This window comes from Lissotriton vulgaris, chromosome 4_1 (genome assembly GCF_964263255.1).
Source record: "Lissotriton vulgaris chromosome 4_1, aLisVul1.2, whole genome shotgun sequence".
In the NCBI taxonomy this organism is placed as follows: domain Eukaryota; kingdom Metazoa; phylum Chordata; class Amphibia; order Caudata; family Salamandridae; genus Lissotriton; species Lissotriton vulgaris.
The window spans coordinates 179347586-179370346 of record NC_141691.1 but is presented as its reverse complement, the minus strand read 5'-3'; positions in this window follow the sequence as shown (position 1 = coordinate 179370346).

Genomic DNA, 22761 nt, shown 5'->3' with positions numbered 1-22761 from the left:
GTTTTCACTGGCTCCCTGCGCCAGCCTTTTGCCTGGATCTCCTCCTGGGCCTCTCTTCTCCCTGCGCAGAGGCCCCTGCTTCTGTGCACTGGTCCTGGTCTCTTCTCCTGGCACTGTTCAGGATCCTGGGACAGTCAGAGGGTTCCTCCTTCCAACTGCCCATTGTGCAGGCTCCAGCACCTTCTGCCTTAGCAGACCACACCCCAGTGAGAGATCCTCTTCCTGTGCAAGTTCTTTTTAAAGATTTGGGGAGGGGATTGGCAGGAAGTCTCTGTTTGCCCTACCACACAGCGACACATCACTTCTTTGCCCCTGCTCCTTCCATCCTGCCCAGGTTTGTCCAAAATGACTTTGTACAGTGTCTCCTGCCACATGGTCTCTGAGACCCCCTCTCTCCCAGGCTGCCTTCCCTTCAGAGTGGCCTTGTGCCTGGCACCAGGTGTTAGCTACCGATGGATTAACCTGTAGCCTCACCTAGAAGAAAAAATGGTTTTTTGATGTCAGAGAAAGGGCGCACTGCCAGTATGGAAGCACTATAGGATGAAGTGGAATGTGGTGCAACTGAGTGAGTGGACAACCATGTAACCACTCAAAGGAAAAGTCAGCAAGCTGTACTAATCCAACGTAACAAAAAGAAACATACCCTATGCACACACTTATGAAGTACAATGGGCACAATGTGGCCAAAAACAAATGTTCAATATAGTGCAGAGAAACAACAATATTATGCAAGTTGATATAAATAAATAAGCAAGTGTTGTAAAGAAATCTTGGTCTCCTTGTTTTAATCAATCACAGCTTGTGAACAACCAGCCGACACGTGTTTCATCGCAACTCGCGAATCTTCAGGGCTGGAAATAATACAGAAAAACAAGGGGCTATTCTTGGGAATATGTACAATTGTATGATGACCTTAGACACCAATTTAGGTCAGCAGTCGAGACAAGCGTCACATTGGATAACTTCGTGCATAAATCTAAACCCTTGAGAAGGTTATAGGAAAACATCCTTTGGTGTGCTAAGGTGCTCTCAAAAAATCATCAGTTGAGTATTGGTCTTGTGTATATTCCATGCACTTGGGTGAGCGATTGTGCACCTATGCACCCCAATTCATGGCGTGGATTCGTGTGTATATTCTGTGATGCTACATCGAAGTTGTGGATGGTGAAGTGTTAGACTTAGTTCTACGACGGTGTGAGAGTTCATGCAATGGGTGCATTGTGATACAAAATTGAAAAATTCCGACACATACCTCCAATGGTTGTGTTTGGACCAAGCGGTCTAAGGAAATTATATGAAGTCAGTGAAATTGAAAAAACAAGAGAAGGGAAAGAGGCAATGGAGAAAAAGGGGAAAGAAAAGAAGAAAGGTCGGAAAATTAGAAACCACAAAAACACATGTTTTTCTACACGTAGCATGTGACTAACCACAGACTACAAGGTGTGATCAGGTTAATCACATCAAGGAAAATTATTAGCCTTAAGGGTAAACTCAGATTAAGAATTGGGTAGCAAAAATATTGTATAAAACGGTAGGCTCACCGCTCTTCCGGTGATACTTCCGACCCGGAAGGGCCCAAGACCAGCAAATTTCAATTTCGATGCGAATTAAAATAGCTGCAATAAAGTTAAAGAAAAAATTGTATCTATTCAAGTGTGTGGTAAGTAAACTAGTGGAGCTAATCACGGTCATTATTGTTGACGGAAGAATATTATATATCTCACTTGTGCTTTTGTATATTTGCGCTCCTCTAGTCTACAGACTCTGATTACAAGAAGTGATTTTATGCTAGACAAACATTGCAACAACTCGTTTGAGCCGACATAAAGATTTCAATGGGGCGAGTTGTCACTATTGCTAGTGAGGGAGAAGCTGTGCGTTTACGCTACCTGTCAGACGTCTTGTCTTCTTCGTGTTCTCCCGGGTCTCTGTGTTCGGAGTGCCGACACGTGACCCGGAAGTGCCTGATGTTTATATAGCGTCCGGCCTCCTTGGTGACGTGATCGTCGTTCTCACAAGATAGAATTAAAGAAACAGTAACATAGAAGAGAAACCGGGACAGGGATGTGCACCCATCAAAGTTTGTGAATCAATTCGGTGATAAGTCCAGGCAGTCATATAATGCCGAGAAGGAACTACGCATATAGTTTAAAAAAACATACGTCTTGTTTAACCCCTTCAGCGCTAATGACAAGGGTAACTCGTCATGGAGTTTCTATTGATTTCAATGGAAATTACATTGAAGCAGCAGAAGAAGCATAGCATCCAAGTGGTTAACTCTAGGTGATGTGTGTACATGCCGGTAGGGCAAAGTATTCATCTTTGTGATATCGACGACACGCAGTGTGTGGTAGGTGATTGCGATCTAATCCCATAGATGCGGTGCATGCATGTGTACATGCTCAATGCCATCATAGTAATATCAGTGAGCATTAATCCATGGATGTGTTCGAGAGGATGTTGCAAACGTCTAGCATATTATCATAATAGTTGTGGGAGGCGTGAAAACGATATCTTCCCAACCTCTCTTACATTTCTAAGAGCCTTATTCAGTTCAATCATAAGGAAACATCATTAAAACAGTGTAACCAGAATGTAACAAGTAATTTACATTGCAATTATCACGTTTGTATACAAGCAAATATGCATTGTTGCGGTATTATTGGCGAACTCGATATCTAGTAGATACCTCCATGACAAACAACAAATCCAATAGATGTCAAATAGATCTTACAATTTATCAAACAATTATATCCTAGTTATTGTATGAGTAGTATGTATGTCTTGTATTGCATTGGTATCATTCTAGTATTCAGTCACCTAAGAAAAATTGAAGCTCCGGGTCGAAGTTGAGACCTAGGCCAACTGCGTACATTTTCATGATCCACATGGCTTCCGTACGTCTCAATTTTAGTTCTCTATTACCTCCTCTGATTCCCAAGTTGACTACATCAATGCCAAAGAAGGAGACAGCTTTCTCACTTTCAGAATTTTGGCAACTTGCCACGTGTAGGGCTACAGGGTATTTGGGGTCTTGTTTGAGAATTGCCCTCATATGTTCCGAGATTCTGTCCTTAAGGGCACGTATGGTGCTCCCTACGTATTGTTTACCACACTTACATTCTATGATGTACACTACATATTTAGTAAGACAGTTGATGTTGGTATTTATGGAGAAACATTCGCCTTTGGGATTTGAAAATTGTTTAGTGTTATGTTTTGCCCATCTGCACATGGCACAAAAGCCACATTTGAAAAAACCTTTGCTTTTTGCAGAAAGCCAATCTGTTGCATGTAGACCATGTGGTACAGTGGGACTCAATCTATTTCTGAGGGTATTACCTCTCCTGAAACAGATCTGGGGCCTGTCTGTGACAAATGGATTTAAAGATTTCTCATTTTTCAATATTCCCCAATGTTTATTCATGCTTTTTCTCAGAGTGTGGTGAAAGAGATTGAATTCTGTGATCAACCTGATTGAATTATCTGTAAACAGAGGTTGTTTTTTAGGCTGCAAGATGTCCGTTCTCACAGTTTTATTAACTTTTGTTTCTGCCTGTTTGATAACATTACTGGCATAGCCTCTTTTGGAGAACCTGTTTTTCATGTCATGTACGCAGTCTTTGAATTGGGATTCTTCACTACAAAGCTTTCTAGCTCTCAAGAATTCACCATACGGTATAGACTTTATCTGGTGCGGAGGGTGTGAGCTGTCCGCATGTAATATAGAGTTGCATGAGGTGGATTTCCTAAAAAGTTTGCTGTGTAGAATGTTATTTACCACATACAACTCTATATCTATAATTCAATTCTAGTTTGACTGTGCGTCATTGTAAATTTGATTTCCCACGTGTTGTTGTTCAAGTAGGTAAAGAATTCCATAAGTAGTTCTTCCGAGCCTGACCATAAGAGAATGCAGTCGTCTATATAGCGTCCCCAGAAAATTATGGAGTCAATGTATTGAGAGCCCTTCTCCCCCCAGATGAGATCAGATTCCAAATTTCCAAATAGAGCATTGTGTAATTAACTGGATACAGGTTTCTTCTCCCTCACTAGCAATAGTGACAACTCGCCCCATTGAAATCTTTATGTCGGCTCAAACGAGTTGTTGCAATGTTTGTCTAGCATAAAATCACCTCTTGTAATCAGAGTCTGTAGACTAGAGGAGCGCGAATATACAAAAGCACAAGTGAGATATATAATATTCTTCCGTCAACAATAATGACCGTGATTAGCTCCACTAGTTTACTTACCACACACTTGAATAGATACAATTTTTTCTTTAACTTTATTGCAGCTATTTTAATTTGCATCGAAATTGAAATTTGCTGGCCTTGGGCCCTTCCGGGTCGGAAGTATCACCGGAAGAGCGGTGAGCCTACCGTTTTATACAATATTTTTGCTACCCAATTCTTAATCTGAGTTTACCCTTAAGGCTAATAATTTTCCTTGATGTGATTAACCTGATCATACCTTGTAGTCTGTGGTTAGTCACATGCTAAGTGTAGAAAAACATGTGTTTTTGTGGTTTCTAATTTTCTGACCTTTCTTCTTTTCTTTCCCCTTTTTCTCCATTGCCTCTTTCCCTTCTCTTGTTTTTTCAATTTCACTGACTTCATATAATTTCCTTAGACCGCTTGGTCCAAACACAACCATTGGAGGTATGTGTCGGAATTTTTCAATTTTGTATCACAATGCACCCATTGCATGAACTCTCACACCGTCGTAGAACTAAGTCTAACACTTCACCATCCACAACTTCGATGTAGCATCACAGAATATACACACGAATCCACGCCATGAATTGGGGTGCATAGGTGCACAATCGCTCACCCAAGTGCATGGAATATACACAAGACCAATACTCAACTGATGATTTTTTGAGAGCACCTTAGCACACCAAAGGATGTTTTCCTATAACCTTCTCAAGGGTTTAGATTTATGCACGAAGTTATCCAATGTGACGCTTGTCTCAACTGCTGACCTAAAGTGGTGTCTAAGGTCATCATACAATTGTACATATTCCCAAGAATAGCCCCTTGTTTTTCTGTATTATTTCCAGCCCTGAAGATTCGCGAGTTGCGATGAAACACGTGTCGGCTGGTTGTTCACAAGCTGTGATTGATTAAAACAAGGAGACCAAGATTTCTTTACAACACTTGCTTATTTATTTATATCAACTTGCATAATATTGTTGTTTCTCTGCACTATATTGAACATTTGTTTTTGGCCACATTGTGCCCATTGTACTTCATAAGTGTGTGCATAGGGTATGTTTCTTTCTGCAGCCTCACCTATCTTCACTTCTTGGCGTGGAGGCCCTTGCCCTTGGAATGCTTGTTGTGCTGGGCCGGGCCTCTGAGGCCACGGCTTGGAGAGGAAGGTCATTAAATCAGCCTGACAGATGTAGCCCCCAGCCAGGCCCTGGTTATGAGCTAACTCAGAGAAATATAACATTTCTGGAGGAACCAGAAGCAGTACAAGTATGACTTTGGACTCTGAAGAATACTTCTTCTCACACAAGTTACAGTGGACTTTAGTGCATGTCTGGTATTTGTAGGCCTTAGGAAAGTGTCACTAGCCAATGGGTTCCACATCCCCATAGGAGAATAATGAAGTAAAAACAGTAAAACACACTGACTTTCCCTGGCATGTTTCTTCCCAGTGTATAAAGCCTATTCCATGTCACCACCCAATTCTGCATACGTCCTGCCACACCATTCACTTTGTAGCTACTCCTGGGCTGCGCACGCCAGGAATCTCCCCTGTGCAGCCCTCACACATGTGCACAAGCATGTACATATGTGTCTGCATGTAACCAGCCTGGTGCCCTTTACTTCCGCTGCTGCGCAGCGGGCTAGTCCAGCTAGGGGGACACCAGTTAAACCCACATGCAGTCTCTTTCATCATGAGTTCCCTGTGGGTGAGTCCCAACTTATGAGGCTCTCCCACAGTAAAAGCTCAATAAATCGGTGGTCAAAAAGAGGAAAATCCAGGTTGCTCCAGAGTGTCAGAACCACCTTCTAACAACAGGGAACTGGAAGAGTCAGGCAAAACAACTTTAATGACCCTGCCTTTCACCCTGATTAAAATAGAGTGGCGACCCTGTGCAATAATGTTGCAGGGTGTTGCGCCAATCTCAGCCGGTCGGCATGTTTCTTGCCAAATAGTCAGGTGGATCTAGCAACAATTCCTTAGGACCTCATAAAATGTGGTGAACCTACACTAAAAGAAAGGTAATATGGTGTCCTAACCTAGTATTACAATATAGAGATGTAGTACCTGTTGATGCGACAGCCAATCTAAAAACTAGCAGAAACTAATAGAAAACGGCCCCATCAAATCATAGCATGTTAAATTAACATGTCAGTAGTACTGCACCAAGGTGACGGTAGACCTACCCACACTGCCGGATACGTGTAGGACACACAAAAACACATCTGCTTGTATTACACAGAAGCAGGGTTGAAGGTATATGAAAGAATACGGAGTCTCGCTTGCACATAGCTTTATTACTAATTTAGTATCAATGGAGGTACACCCCTAAAACCGCTCTTCTTAGGAACAAATCACAAATCGTTTTCTGCATACTCAGAAAAAATGTTAGAAAGGGATTTACATTGGCAATCCTCATGTCACCTGTACTTTGTTATCAGTGTCGTGGCAGGTCTTTATGACCTCTGACCTATTATCCATTAATCTATCTTTTGCTTTACCATCTCTGTTTTGCATTGGACTCACCTACTGGTAATCTTGAACTCTAATATATCAGACACTACTATCCAGTGCCCAGTGTATGTGCACTGACCATTACATTTATTTTATAATTTGACTGGAAACCTCAGAACTACACCAGTGGCATGGAAAATAAAATGCCATTTGTGGACTGCTGCAAAAACCACAGTTGATGGACAGAATGCAGAACAATGTCATACATTCACCCCAGTACAGAGATCTGGGCCTAAATCCATCGTTTTTTTGCACTACACACCACCCCAGTTCAGACATGGCCATATGCAAATCAGTCTGACCCTGTGCCTCATGGGAACAGCCCAGCCCAAACTACCAAGCCATGCCTTCCCTGGACCGGAAACAAGCTTCCGAGGACCGGTTTCTGGCATTCCAGCCGTCTTCAGCCCGGCTTGCTTGAATCCAGTGGTGTGGAGTGCATGGGACTCACGTCTGAGCATACCCCTTCCACTCGGGTTGACAAATGCAAAAACCACAGTTGATGGACAGAATGCAGAACAATGTCATAGAGATCTGGGCCTAAATCCATTGTTTTTTTGCACTACACACCACCCCAGTTCAGACATGGCTGAAGACGGCTGGAATGCCAGAAACCGGTCCTCGGAAGCTTGTTTCCGGTCCAGGGAAGGCATGGCTTGGCAGTTCAGGCTGGACTGTTCCCATGAGGCACAGGGTCAGACTGATTTGCATGTAGCCATGTCTGAACTGGGGTGGCAGCGTGGGCTAAAGAACGGTGATGGATTAAGCCCAGATCTTTTGACTGGGTGTGAGTGTTTGATTGGTTCAGATGCTCCGTCCATTACCACCCCCTTTTGTACCAATTTAGGACTGCAGCACCTATTCTTCCATCCACTATAGTGGCAGTGAAAACATGGATTTAGGCCTACCTTGTGTTACCTGGAAGCAGCGGCTTGAACCCTGCTGCAAAATCACCTTTTTTGACAGGAAGGAAATCTGATTTTAAAAATAAAATAAGTCAACCCCTAAGTGCACCTTGCTGCCCTCAAGGTAGAATGCATTATACATAAGAGTGGAAAGTGTGTGACATTAGAAATGGCATGTTCCCTAGTGACAAGGCCTAAAATGGCATTGTCACTAATCAAGTTGTAGTTGACACAAAGGAAAATTCAAAGTATAGATTATTCAAATTAATACATATCATTTGCTACCGTCTGCATTCAGAGACTTATTTTTATATTTAATGAAAATCCAATCTCATTGCAAAGCCATATGTTTACTTTTTAAAAATCAATCTAATTGTAAAGTTAGATTTTTGTTTAATTTCTGAAAAAGGAAACTTATAGAAAATTACAGTTACCCTGCCTAAAGTTGCTTCTCTAAGAGAGGGCTGACCAAGAAGGAAGAAACATTTGCTAGGACATGTTGAGTCTTCCATTCACATGGCATGGTAATGACAGGTGAGCTGAGTTCAGCCTTGGATTCAGGTATGCAACTGTTGTATCTAGTTTCTCATAATGGCAGATCTTCTAGCTACTACCAATTAGGAAATACCTATGATAAAATATAGAACTCAGTTCTTTTTTAATTTGAATGCTTTCTCATATTGTCTGCAATAGTTGTTCATTAAAAGCATATAACATATTAGTCCATAAATCTTGTTTGGAGCTACCGTCTCTTGGGGTGTAACGGGAACTCACATCCAACACATTGGTCTGTCGCAGCATGGGCCCCCATGCAGGCAAAATATGAGGAGAGCTCTTAATACACGTGTCTGTTTCCCCACAGATAACTGCCCCTTCACTGTCTAGAAGATAAAACAAATATACTTTTTGTCATTCAAATCACAACAATATTGTATCTTTAGCTTGTGTGCAAGTATTCAACAAAACCATTTATTTGAGTAAATCCATTGGGTGATTTTTAGCACATCAAAACAGCATGTCAGTAAGCCTAGATTGTGAATAAATCACTGTTAGCCACATAGCGATTACATTGTTACAGAAAAATGTTCTGAGCATAAGTTGTTTTTAAAATGTATTTGTATAGGTCATTATCATTGCAAAATTTTAAATCCCAGATAGGTCAATTTTCAACAGTGGCAAAATGGACATATAATTGCTAACTCCGTTCATCTAGTTCCATGGCAGAATATCATAGAAAAAATATTGATTCACCAAATTATCTTCAAAATAATATCGCTTACAAAGATATCGTCTTCATATACCTGAATAAAAAAAAAACAAATATCGATGACAAAAATAGGGCTGTGAAAACATGCAAAATAAACAATAACTAGTGCACAAATCCAAACACAAAATATCTATACAATATTGTCTACACCATTCTCAAAAAATACCCCAAAACATATTTACTATAAGTTACTATTTGTAAAAGTTGTAGATGTGATAAACACCAATAAAGAAACAGTAAACTAAAAATATTAATCATACATTGAAACCACAAACATAAAATCCTTCACATATCAAACCACACTTATACATTGACTATTAAAAAGAAACACATTTAAAATCAAACATTACTAAAACAAAATACATATTTCACCATACATAAAACTTTGATAAAACATTGATAACAATAAAAGCAACATTTAAAATAAAATATTCATACAAAAATCCAACATATACACATATTTAAAATTCAATACAAACCTTAACTAGCATCCACCAAAAAGGAGATAATTGAAAAAACGTTCAAACTAGATACAAATGAGCCAATAAACACAACGAACAGTATAAAAAGAATACAAAAGCCCATGGTTTTTCATAGAAAAAATTAAACAATGACAAGAAATGAACCTCTCTCTTTTACTAGCAACATCAATCAATAGATAATGCATAAATACTTTTCTAAACAAGCATTGGCAGAGCCAATAGGTCTCGCATTTGGGACCTTATAAGTGTTTAGCCATGCAACAGATATTCTGCTGCAGAACTAAATACGTATAGGGTCCAAAAAGCGAGACCTGTTGGCTATGCCAATGCTTGTTTATCTGGAAATGGGTGACCTGTCCCACCACACTTAAGGCGTGCTGGACGAAGGTAATGCAGTATAACACGGTATGCTCAACAATGATCTGATTCTTCTAGGTTGAAGGTAATAGAATATTGTTAGGAATTCCGTTACGAGACTTAACAGCCATGTTGAACCATGCACAGCATATTACCATGTTATTGGCATGCAAGACGCTTTCCCTTTGTGGGGCGAAACACTTTCGGCCTGTTTATAAATTAAAGGATTTTATTACGAAATCTCTGCATCGGCCTGTAAACAATGCATATGACCATCTGTAAAATATTTGGTGCTCTAGGAAAGCGCTCCGAGACCTACAGGTTGAGTTTGCTCTATATTTTCTGCAATTTTGTAGTAGTTTAAAAGGAGAGGTTTTATGGAGCTATTCATGTTTCATTTTTTTAGAGAAAGAGCCTCATGTATTCAATAAATTTCTGTGGAGCAACAATGTGTTAGGCCACCGGCTGATATTTATTAAAGATTATCCTGTACCTTTGGAGTATATGTTTTGCCTAATATCTGGTCGTAGTTAATGTAATTAATTTGATCAGCTTGCATGTGCACCTGGGCAAATGCCGAGCAATTACAGGATTACAATGTATGCCGCAAGCTGAGAAAACTGCATCGCTTTGCCATGCACAATGCAATAGGAATGCTTATCTGGCACGGTATAATCATGCCTGAACAGTGGTTTAACTTTGCCCAATGAGACATGCAATCACTGGGTATTCTGATACCGATTTAACCACTAATTTTGCTACATAACAAAGTCCCCTTTTCTAGCGCATATCGGACTGTTTGTCTTGTGATATAACGATTCACTATTGGGGTTCGGCTCCTTTATATATTTGACTTCTTTTATGCGTTGATACTTACATAATGGTTTAAGAGTGGCGTTCCAGAGGGTTCCCCCTCAGGTGTTACAGTGTGACTCATACCGAACTCCCTCTGCTGCCACCCAGGGTGATTCTGTGCAAGGAGCTCTGGTGAGCTTATCCAACAGGGAGAGAGGATACAATTGTGCAACCCTTGTGCAACGGAAGGCTACTCCTGTGTGGTCGCGTGCCGTCATTTTAGCATGCCAAGTGGCACGGAAGAAGACCTGTATTAGGTCAATTATTATCAAAAATAAAGGCAAATAAATAATACTAAAGTAGTAGGACCTCGTAAATTATGACTTTCTGTCTCAAAGAGCTTCTCACAAGAAACTGGTGCTTTGATGAAATGACAATTTTTTTGCCCAACTCGACAGGACCCCCCTCCTCTTCTGTGAAGAGTGAATAACTGGAATAACCATTCTGGGTTTTAAACAGTGCTTTACACAAGGCGCTAAGCAATTATTAGATTCTTTTCATGAAAGCAAACCATGCATTTTCAATTTGTTATTTGTGTTTCACTTTCCTTGATAATACATGATAGAAATTATTGAACCCGTTTTAGTGTCACACAATAGCCTGGAACTGTTTAGCACAAGCCCAAGCTACGATAATATTCTCTGTTAAGTAAGTGATTTTTTTATCCTAATGTTCTTTCAATTTCTAAATAATGTGTCAAAGCTTTGTGAAATGGGATCCATATAGAGTCAGAACAAGGCATTTGCTTTTTGAGGGTTCACAGTGCAGGATTTGTAGGGAAAAATTAAACAAGCATTGGCCGCGCGGCCGTAAAAGTAACACTGCGCGGCCGCCAAATGAAATACAAAAAATTTAAAAACCCGAGTGGTGACGCGAGTTGTGCACACGCTTGCTGGTGATGGGAAAACGTGCTGTGCACGTCCCGGGCACTTGTGCACGTTCTAGCAAGCTGGTGGCCGGCAAGGTAGCGCTTTTTGAAGCAGCTACTAAATGTCTTGCAAGACCAGCGAATGCGCTGACTCTAGCGAGACCTAAAACTAATTACTGCACAGAAGATTGCAAACCCCACACTTATAGGCCTGGAGAAAAACATTTTAAGTACAATAAACAAACTTACATGTTACAATTAAACCTAAATATCTACCACATCCAAACTGAACCAAACATCTTTTTTCAACATAATAATAAAAAAGAATTCTCACCACAAAAAGGAGGCCCCATCTGAATCAAATCTGAATGACATCAAACGCATATTGGAAAAAAATCAAGGGCAATTTAAAGCAACAGCAAGTATATAAGTATAACGTGAAAATTTCAATCCATGTTAAATAGTATTTTTAAATATAATACATATTTTATACATCATTATTAATACAAAGATACTACTTTCAGGCAGAATAGCAAAAACAGTCACCTGTATCCCAACACAGAAAGGCAAACAATCGCTATATCAAAATGGGCCAAAGAACACAAAGCCAAAGAGCCAAAGAGCACGAAAAATGTAAATTGCAAATGTAGTAATGTTATGTCAGGGTGTTTTGGGGGATGGCTACAATAATAACTGAATTAGTTTATAATGTCAGAGAAAACAACCAGCACCCAAATGTAACAGAGGTAAGGAATGTACTTCACATTTTAAAAGAAGCAAGCACTAGTTCCCAAGAGCCCACTACAAACAATGCTAAACATACTCTCTAATGTGCCTGATCACATATAAGGTCGGATACCAGCAATTCTTACTTTGAAACAACAATTTTCATGAACTAAAAAAGCTACAGGTCAAACCCAAGCTGTTTCTAGAAGATATCAAGACATACACATTCCAGCACACCTTACTCTTGCATATAACAATGAACCCTTCCTTCTACATAAAATACACAGTAACATAAGAAGAAGAATCATATTTGCAGCCGAAAACAACATCCTAAGTTTAAGCCAATGTGAAATGTCAAGGAGGGGCAGAACTTTTAAAACGTGCCCACCACCATTCACACAGAATACATGGTGAATATCACAATACTAACATACATCTAATTTACGCACTGCTCCCTAACAAACAAGGTGATTCATATTTTGAACTTTAAAAATAATATACAAATTAAACAACTACTCTCAACATAAAATTATAAGAGACTTTGAACAGGCAATGATAAAAACAATATTGATACTATACCCCCAGAAAGATATACAGGCTGCTATTACCACTGTAACAGAAACATCTGAACTAAGGGTAAAATACACAACAAATAGCCAGTTTCCTTTTGAAATGAAAAGGTAATTGTGTACCTGTCATAGATGCAGCTAACCACTGCAGCATGCTATTTTACCAAATAGATTTGCATAAACTAAGACCACTAATGGACTAATTTGAAGACCCTTCAGTTGACATACTTATCTGTTTTGGGTACAGACATCAACGCAAATTCCAAATACCAAGCAACAACACTATGGCCCAACAAACCAAAACCATCAATGCAGTGGAAGGATGGCGCAATGCCTTCCAAACCCCATTAGGAGCCAGTGCTATTCAATGTGTTGAAGCTCTCCAAAAAGAAGAAGGCTACGGACAACTAACAACTCAGTCTATAACCCATATTAAACCTAAAATAACTAAACAGACCAAGAACATGTATGAAATACTACCATTTAAAGACAGACTCTTTGTAAATTATATAGTAGTAGCCTACCTCAAAATAATGGCTAAATCGCCATTACATCCCACCTAACAATAAACTTATAAAAAACTTAATCTATACTAGAGAACAAGAATGATATATAAAAATAATTTAGTATATTTAATTTATAATGCTTGTCACCAAACAACGACTTTATATATAAAATATTAGTAATGCAGCACCAATTAGAACACAAACAGTAAAGAAAACATTTCAATTTAAAGTAAAAGCAAAATACAAAAAAAAATATAATATTCTCCACTCCAAACAAAATATAAATATTCAATTTTCAGTTGTGCAACAAAGTCAAAAGCACTCTGGAAAAATCGAAAAAATAAAATGAGATAGAGAAAATAATATGGTTTAAATGAAATAAAATCAATTTACTTTTGTTAAAAATCAATTGTCGGAAATGGTCCTTTTTTCAGGGTTATGCCCAAACTTTTTGCTTCTTCCTCCTATTTTTTCCTGACCTGCTGTTGTTGGTTTTAGAACTCTGGGCGCTTTATCACTGGTGATTAGTGCTATAGTGCATGTGCTCCCTGTGTAAATTGGGTTAAGGATTGGTCTTTCCATGATTGGCCTATTTGATTTATGTGACAGTCTCTGGTAAAGTGCACTGGGTGTGCCCTCTGTTCCCCATTGAGCAGAATCGGGAGTCACATAACTGGCGCTGGGAACTAGCTAGGAAGATAAAGTTTAGTATGCCCGGACTCGGAATCTAAAGATGCGTTTTTAGTGAAGGTGATTTTTACATTCTGTGTTTAAAAATACCACTTTTAGAAAGTAGGTATTTTCTTGCCCAATCATCCAGTGTGCCTCTGCTGGGGTTGTGGATTGACTGTCTGGGTTTTGGATGACAGAGGCTGGGGAACAAGAGTGGCTCCGGATACTCTAGGTGGGTCAGGAAAGGGCTGAATAGACCTGGGCTGCATTTAGAGGAGGGGGAGGAGATTTCCTTGCACCTGAATGGGCCTAGTCTGCCTCTGACAATGCCGTCTCGACCTCCTGCCAGGAAGCCACACCAGAGAGGGCAGAAATGGGGATTTTGTGGTATGAATATTGGGCCCAAACCCCTGAACTTTAGAACTCTTTTGGACCAAGAAGACTGCCAAGAAGAAGAGCTGGAGAAGCTAGGAGGAGGAACCACCACTTTGCTTAGTGCTTTGCCTGCAGTGACTGCATCTGTCTTGGGAAGTGAAAGGACTGGAATAAACTTTCTGCACTCTACTGTTGTGAGTTTCTCCAAGGTCTTGAGGTAGAGCTTGCCCCCAGTCTCAGGAACAGCAAAGACTTCAGGTTCTTCTGCTCTCAGCACTGGGGACTGTGTGTTTTGTACTGCAACAGAAGAAAAGTGTTGCAGCAAACAAATGATGGACAGAATGCTGACAATGCAAACATTCTCCCCCAGTCAAAAGATCTGGGTTAAATCCATTGTTCTGTTGTCCACTGTACCACCCCAGTTTGGACCCAGACCTATGCAAATCAGTCTTGACCCTGTGCCCCCCGGAAACAGTCCTGAGCGTACTGCCAGGCCAGGTCCTTTCTGTACCAGAAACAAGCATCCTGGGACCGGTTTCAGGGTATGTCATCCTGCTTCAGACAGGCGCTCAAGACTTATTCAGCAACAAAGACGATGCTGCTTGCACCGTGACCTGCCAGCACCGTGACTAGCACCACATTCACTTCGCAACGTGACCCTGGTTTCACTGACGATGCCATCTGACACTGCCACCAAGCCGCTGTTCGTACCACGAACTGAGGGCATTGCACTCCGCACCGCTGCACTTCACACAGCAGCACCCAATGCCTGCCGACGCGACCACTCCTGACTTCAACAGAGAGGAGCTTGATCTGCAACGCGGGTGACTTTGAGGGCCCGACGACTCCTGCACCAACCTATGGAACCGACTCCTGCTGACGCCGTACTGTTGGAAGCTCGACAAGAGGTCACCACACCCTGCATTTCTAAAAGGTAGCGTTTTGCGGATTTTCCTGACACCGTAGCTGGCCTGCAACGCTGCGGTCAGCCAGAATGTTTGGATCTGTTTTGTTCACTACGCCGTGATAGCCCCATAGGGATCTATCAACTTCAAGGAACTGTGTTTTAAGGTTATTTTTATAACTGAAGATTTATTTTTTTAGGATTTTTATCATTTTCAGTCTTGTCTTGAGTATATAAAACATTTGATATTTTTCTAAACTGATGTGGTGTCATTTTGTAGGGCTTACACTGTATTACTGTTGGCTATGTGCAAATGCTTTACATACTGCCTCAAGAGCAAGCCTGACTGCTCCTGCCAAGCTTCCAAGGGGGTGAGCAGGGGTTGTTTTAGGAGTGTAACTCCCTTATCCTCACTAGGAAGAAGGGTCCCTATTTGGACAAAGGTACCTACCTCTTCCAACGAGAGACTCCCATTTCCAACACCAATGCATTACAAATAGTTTAAAAAGTTGTACTGTGACTTCCTTAGCTATAAAAAAGCAATAATATACCCAACCTCACATAGCATATATCCCAAATACAATACCAATATCACAGTAGAACTCTAGAAACATCCTAACAAATTTCACACTATCCATTATAACAAAGAACTGCAAACAGACTATAGGTAGGTCTACCACACTACAGTACACAACAGCAAAACACAAACTACTAAAACAAACTAAAACAAATTAACACCATAATACACAATATGTATACCTTACCTGTATAAAATTGGGTTGTTAGTTGGTTGGGGCGTGACCACTGGTCAAGCAAGAGCCAGAATCCCTTGCAGGGTAAATCCCAAAAAGTCACTAAATTAACCTGTGCTTAACCCTAAGTAGCTTGGCACAAAAAGCAGTCAGGCTAAACTTAGAGGCTATGTGTAAAGTAATAATACAACACACAAACAGTAGTAAAATGAAAACATCACAGAAGAAAAGTTCCAAACCAATAAAAAAAAAGAGTACACTTAAAAAAATTATTTGAAACCGAAATGACAAAAATCCAATCAGTAGAAACGGAGTTATGAAATTTTAATGTTTTTAGTGAAATATAGCCCTTAAAAGTACAACACGCCAACTGCAGACATCTAGGGCCATAAGTAGGTAATCCATATTTACTGATTCTAAAATATCAAATTTTACTGATTCGGTATTTCAGAATTGGTAAATAGTATGTAGATAAAAATTCAGTAAATTTTACTGAATCGGTAATATTCGGTATTACCGATTCGGTAAATACCAAATCAGTAATTCCCATTCATATCTATGGGCATGGAGGCCAATAGGAATGATTGGGAAGCCATTCACTATTACCGATTCAGTAAATACTGAATCGGTAATAGGGGAAACATATTCAAGGGTGGAGTGTGTCACATTGACACCCTGTTGCACCCCCGAATTGTGCATGTGTGCACACGTGGCTCACATACATGCCCTAAGGGCATGTGATGTATGTCTGCCACATCGCACTTTTCAAAAAGCACAAATTTGCTTTTAGAATGGTTTTTGATATTTACCACCAACTTGTAGTTGGTGGTGAATAACAAATCCTCTGATCACAAATGCACTCACGTGAGTGCTCCCTATATTGAGGATTCGGTAATTTACAGATTCGGTATTTTAAGGATTCTGGGCCATATGTAGGTGGACAAATACCGGTCGGTAACGGACGATTTTGGCCGTTACCGACCGGTATTTGTAGTTTCAGATGTAGGGGGCCAGATAATTACCGATTCTGTATAGTTACCGAATCGGTAAATTTACCGAATCAGTAAATTACCGAATCGGTAAATGTACAGAATCGGTAATATGGGATGTAAGTGGCACCGGAAACAGTGCCACAGGCCCTTAGAAATTCGTTATTTACCATGAAATACAATGACATGGTAAATAACGAATTTCTGTGTACATGCACATCTGTGCATGTACATCTGTGCCATGTGGCACACATACATGCACTAAGGGCATGTATGTGTGTCACATTGCACACAAGCCAGAATCAGGGGTGCAACAGGGTGTCAAAGTGACACCCTGTCCCCCTTGACAAATCGGTAAATTTACCGAATCGGTATTTACCGATTCGGTAATTGCCATTGCATAGGAATCAATGGCAATTACCGAATCGGTAAATACCGATTCGGTAATTACCGAATATTACCGATTCAGTAATTTTTAAAGAATTATTAGCTACATGGCATTTACCGAATTGTAAATACCGAATCGGTAAAATTCGGTATTTACGATTCGGTAAATGCCATTTACCTACATATGGCCCTCAGTAATTTACTGATTCCTTAAATTACCAAATCGGTAAATTACTGAATCCTTATTTATACCCACCTACATTGGAAAAAGCTAAAAACTGGTCAGTAATGGCAAATTTACTGATTTTTGGCCGTTACCGACCGGTATTTGGCTACCTACATGTGACCCCCAGTCACGTGAGATTGGGTCATGGTTGAAAAATATGGCAGATTGCAATGTAGCACTGTTCGGATTCAAGAAGCTGATTGATCCATGTCAGTGCTTACTTTCTGACTGGGCCTGTTTACTAGATTTGGTAGCCCAGGAACAGGCTGCACACCACTGCATCGCACCAGGACTGCTGAAACTCACCACCGCCCACCTGCCAGATTACAAGTGATTTTTTTGTCTGGTGGGCTGGCGGTGTGTGGATCTTGCAGCAGTGTTGTTTAAATGCTCAGTGTGAGCATTAAACAGCACTGCAGTGGGACCACCAGTGCAAGTTCCTGCCTGGGAAGATTTGCACCATGTTGTGCATTCCTTTAGATGCAGGGATTGGGGGTGCAAAACTACAGGGGGCACAACAGGTTCCTCCCTCTGCATACCCCCATGCACAGGGCGATAGGGGGCCTTATAGGGCCTCCTTTGTTGCCTCAGTGCCACCCTTTGCATGGTGTGCAATTGCCATGAAAAGGGTGGCAGTGAGCCAACTCAAAATATGCTCCACAGTGCTGGCTGCGGCACTACCTGCATATTTTTCACAGGGAAATACTAATGGCCCAGCGGGATCCATGATCCCAATGATGAAGGCAGTTAGGTGGCAGTCTGAACACCACAGTTGTAATACTGCGGCCTGGCCCACAGTGCTGCGGTCATTGGACAGCCACCCTGACTACTGCAGTACAATGGACCACTTTAGTTGTAATAAGAGCCTTCGAAAACATTCTTAGAAACTGTTCTGAGAACTGATGTATTTCTCTACATCCCTTCAAAAAAGAAGGTAGAAGTACTTTCAAAGTCACATTTTCAAGCAATCCCGGATGATAGCTGGCCAACCATCTCTTCAAAACTTCTCGCTAACAAATTGATCCCTTCTCTGGCCCAGACATACTTCTATACTGCACATTTCCTCCATTGGACACTGTCTAAAATGTTTTAAATGCACCTATTTAAATATGATCTTTGCTGATCCTGTAATTAAACCGCTAGTACTCTTGAGTATATGTTTTTCACATGCAAGCACTTCTCCATCTATTGGACAGGAGTATATGAACGTCTCACCCCACAAGCGGGCCTGAGGAGATTTAAAGACCATCAGGGGACTCAATAGTGAAAAAAAGAGAAGAGTGCTGGAGTATCCCTATTACAGGATGGTTTCCCTTACCCACCTGAAGGTGGCATGCTTCATCATAGAGTAACTTCCTTGCACTGCAAACCTAGTCACAGTGCAGGCTACAACCCCCTCTCTGCGAGGGAGGAGAGCAGGGATGTCTAGTTTGACAAGTAATAGAGGTATCCTAAAATCTGTAGATGAGCACGGTGTGGCGAGGGGCAGAAAGAAAAGATAGTGTGTGAGCTAAAACTAACTCTCAGTTATGTCAGACGAGTTTTATTAGGGCATCCTGAGGTCAGGATTGAAAAAGGAAAGTTATGACAGGGGTTATTAAACCTGTCATAGACCACTGGAGGTCAACATGCCTCAGCCTTATACCCTCCGCAGAAGAGTGGCTGCTTTCATCAGAACCAAGGTGAAAAAGGCAATTTTAGGGAAATATCCCAAAACAAATATAAATGAAAGATATACAAAACCAGTGGTTGGAGTGATAGTCACTCAAGCGTGAGAACCCTGGTCATTGTGCTGCCTGTAACGAGACAATGTCTTAAGTTATAGCAAATGGTTAAAACGCACTCTGCAAATGTCAATATCACCAAAGTGTGTTCATAAAAGGATGGCGTTTGTGAACCCTTTTAATGCCCATTGTTGCAAAATAATCAGCAGTGCTTGATTAAATTAGCTGCGAATATGGCTTACCCATATCTGCGGGTGGCCAGGTGACACCATTACCCCAGAACAAATACTCAAGTTGGTCTACAAGCCTTGTTTAAAAAGTACAGGTGAGATTTAGTGGTCCACCCATATTGATGCTGACTTGAACAAAACACACAGTGTAAGCAGTTGACTGAATCATAATCATAAGAGGTTAAAAATCAATCTACAGAAAGAGACCAACAATGTAGATTGGAAAAACAATCAGAAATGAATTGCACTATTAATTGATGTAGTCCTGGTGGAGAAAAATGGTATGCACCATAATTCGTGATTCCTCTCATGTAACATATATCTAATCGGTTGGTTTCTCTTAGTGAAAGAACAAAGACCAGTCTGTAAGAATGCAACCAAACATAAGCTGTTACATTCATTAGTGCATTCAAGCTGGTGGGAATAATATCTACAATGTATTGTGGTTCATTTGGTGTAGCATATATGTAGTGGATTGTGCAAATTCCTGTTAACATATTCAAGTAGGAAAAAACATACAGCTTGTTTCTTGTCCAGTGAGCAAATGATATGTGTGTAACTTTGGAATTCGTAAACGGCATGTAAAAGGTCTCAAGGTCAAATAAAAAGAGGAGTTACAAACACAACCTCGAGTTTTAGTTTGTTTGTGGTAAAGGAACTCAGGGTGTGTATATTATCACGGCGTGTTGTACGTGCTCTCATAACATTTATATGGGCCAAACTATCCTATCTCTAAAGGCATGACTGGAAAGTAGCAAAAGCGGGTATTAGAAAACCCATATACACATACTTGTTGTGAACAGATGCGACAGACACAGATTTGTGCTTAGAAAGTGTAAAGATACTCCACTATGGTATTCAGGATGAGTATTTAATGAGAGCAAGCAGGTACATGCATTTCTCAGCAAGGATTCTCTCTAACTGCTGAAGACTAGTTCTAGAACACACATAAAGGCATACACCATCATTCACCATACCTATGGTTACCAAGATAGCTGTGATGCCACATCTCCTCTCTTTAATCAAGAATATAAACTAGAATAAATACATATATAAGAACAATAAAATCCTAAAGAACTTCAGTATAAGATTAGAAATTATAATGCAAGAAATTAATATTCAAGAGGTCTATAAGATACATATTAGAGCTCTACCCCGTTCCTTTGCAAAATAAAGAATAATTACAATGTATAGTTTCTATATTTCATCGAATCTTAATGCTCTACCATCCCGTGTCATTTTCCCTGAGCTACAGGAAGGTTGTACAGTGTCATTAGTATCAACCCTAATAGATTGAGGAAGAAAACTTAGCTGATTAGTAACTGTGGTATCAGTGACTTCATCGTACATCCAACTCATTGAAGAAGATTTTGATGCTCTTTTATTGTGACTAAAGTTGCCACACGTGTTGTAATGCCAAACTTTTCGATCACTCTACTTGGCAGACCTTGAGTAAGACTTAATTACTTGCAATGGTGCAGAGTATTTACTGTGTCCTTTTTTTACCTTAGAAGCGAGTTTCACCTTGACCCAATCATCTTCCTCAAGGTTAATGATAGATGTGTTGTGTGTTTTGTCAAAATGGGCTTTGCAGGTTTCATGCATTTTTCTCAAGTTAGATCTGACCTCCACATAACCTACCATGGGAATCTTTTCATCAGTGAAGGTTAATGTTTGTATGTCAGAAGGCTTCAATTCCAGATCAAGGACATTTGCAAATTTGCTCTTCCAAACAGCACGTTGAATGATGGTGTAAGGTGAGCCTGAGACTGGTACAATTTGCAAATTAACACCTCCTATATTTACTTCACACATCTGTTTCTTTTTACCTATAGTACAAACATTCAATACAACATTATCAGCATCATGTATGTCAATTATGCACAATATACTATCATTACTAGATGAATTCCCATCTTCAATGGGTTCTTCATGTTTGTCCTCAATTCATTCTACTATTTTCTTGTTGCCTTTCTTAATTCTCCTGCAAACTTTTGTAAAATGGCTCATAAAACCACGAAAGCTGCATCTGGATTTTAATGCCGGACACCATTTTTCATTTGAATTATGGCCTTTGTACCCACATCTATAGCATATTAATTGTTTGTCATCCTGATATTTTTTTTTTTAGTTAACACTTTTCTTGTCCACTTATTTATCGGTGTGTTTGTCAGATTTCTTTCCTTCAAATTTATTACTGGAAGCTTTAATAACTACATTACCTTCTTCATTGTTTTTAAGTGTGCCTTCTGCACATCTTTTTGACATTTCCCCTTTTTTGGTCTCGTCCTACGCAGCGCGCTGCGTAGGAGGAGACCTAATGCCATCGGTAGAGCTTTTTCAGCAAAAAAGTGCATGTGCTGCATTGCTTGCTCCCGAAAGGAAATCGCCCATGCCCCCTTCCCCTGCTGCCACTTTCACTGCAGCGCATGATCGCACGTCCATTACTTTCTGCAGAAGCAGGCCCTGGCTGCCATATGCAGAGGCCACAGTTATGAGCCGTTGGCATTGCAGGACACTCATTTCTTTCATTACCATGGAGTAACAAACAGTCTATTTGTCCACATCAGAATAAGAGGTTTGGCAGTCTTAATACAGATTTAGATAGAACAATGCAGGGCGTGCCATTATAACACAGATCTGTTACATCACGATAGACGTTGTGTCATTACAAAACACATTTGTGACTCCTCCACAGAGCATGTGCCATTTCAATACAGATCTGTTGCCGCACAATTTATGTATATATTACCTGCTGTCGGTCGCCAGTAGGTAGTTATAGTTAGGATTTTTTTCAATGCAAAATCTCAACATTCTATTGGGAATAACGTTGGCGCCGGTTGAGGAATCTGCTAGAAAATGGCCACAAATTTGCCTCGCGGTGCTTCAGTGCTTCCCTGAGAGTTTGGGGGGTATTTGTCAAGCAGGGGGCCAAGATAAAAAGGGGGTCCCAAAACTTGTTTTCCCCATGTTAATTTCCATAGGGCGGTCGACCTCACTTTTAGCCTAAACGGCTGAATGGATTTCCACCAAACTTGGCAAAATTGTAGGGACTGGTAGCCCGATGTGCCTTTGCTATGTCTCAAGATATGTGCTTCAGTGGATTTTGAGTAATTTAGGTTAAAAAAATATATATATCTATGGCCGCGCTCCGGTACGCGCACCGGGGAACACTCCGGGCGTGCTACGCGACTTGCCCGCGGAAAGCTGATTTGCTCTTGGGTGTCTGTAAACATTC